This window comes from Emiliania huxleyi (assembly GCF_000372725.1).
Source record: "Emiliania huxleyi CCMP1516 chromosome Unknown EMIHUscaffold_1875, whole genome shotgun sequence".
NCBI classification, from domain to species: Eukaryota; Haptophyta; order Isochrysidales; family Noelaerhabdaceae; genus Emiliania; species Emiliania huxleyi.
In genome coordinates, this window is record NW_005200717.1 from 5,666 (window position 1) to 7,069 (window position 1,404).

The window sequence follows — 1,404 nt, forward strand, 5'->3', positions numbered from 1 at the left end:
TTTGATGGACCCATCGGTGAAGAAAGCAATGCAGAACCTGGCGGGTATCTGCGAGGAGGGCTCGATGACAGACTCCGAGTACGATAAGGGGGCTATGAGCATCATCGACGGCGCCCCTGCGGTGGGAGGGCGCCGCCTTGGCTCGAAGGGTCAGAACAGGGGGGTCGTCCTGTGCTGACGGGGCGGATTGTGGGGTGTCTTGGAGGTCAAGGACTCCCAGCGGCGGACTAAAGGCGCCCCCCCCCCCGCCCGGCGCGCGCCGCCACACTATGCGCACACGCACACACGCGGAACGCACGCACACCCACGCACAGCACTGACGTTTGCAGCACGCGCCACGCACGCAGCACGCACGCAGCACGCACGCACGCACGCACGCACGTACGCACGCACGCACGCACGCACGCACGCACGCACGCACGCACCACGCACCCACCTTGTACCCTCCGTACCCTCCCTCCCTCACCTCTAGGTCGAGCGCCTCCTCGTCCCCGCAAGAGCGCGCGCCGCCGCGGCCACCGGACCTGCCCCTTCCCCCGGCGGCCCGCCTCCATCGCCGCCTCCTCCCGGCACCGGCGCCAGCGGCGGCTCCGACCTGACGCCGTCCGTCGCCATCATCCGGCGACCGTCGGCAGCCAGACCCGACCATTTTGCCGGCGAGCTTCTCGGCCAGCTCCCCGGCCACAAGCGGCTCTCTCCGGCACACGGCGCCGGCCTCGAGGCATCGGGGCCGCAGTGGCCTGCTCATCGACAGGTGGGCCAGTACTTAGACAGGGCGATCCCGAGTCGGTGCTAGGCCGCCGGGGCGCAGTCCTTCTCGCGTGCGTTCGGAGGCGGCGGAGGTGGCGGAGGCGGAGGCGGCGGCGGCGGAGGCGGCGGCGGAGAGAAGGCGTTTGGGCGGCCGGTCGGGGCGATTGGCAAGGGCGGAGGAGGCGGGCGAGCGCCGCGGGCGGAGAGGGGGGGCGCGGGGGAGGTGGGCACGAGCGAGCTGGAGGAGCAGGCCCGTTGATTAACCGTGACTAGTGGACACGCGAATGAATCGTAGGAGCTCGAGGAGCTCGAGGAGCAGATCCGCGTCCTGCGAGCCAGAGTGGCGGAGGCGCCGGAGGACGGGGGCGGTGCCTGGCCATCTCTCGAGCACGTTGTGCGACTCACATCTGTTGGAGTGACTGCTGCGACCTAGGCGGAGGAGGACCCCGTGCTCGCTGGTGAATCGGTTCATTTCTGAGTTCGAACTCCTTTGGACTGACTGGCGACAGGCGGAGGACCGTAGCGCGCTGGTCGAGCTGTCGGGCTACCTCGGGCGGAGGGCGAGGGTGGCGGTCGGCGGGTCGTGTGGTCGGCAGGAGAACTCTCTCATCCATCCATTGTACGCAGGTGCGGCTGCGGCCAGGCAGCTCTTCC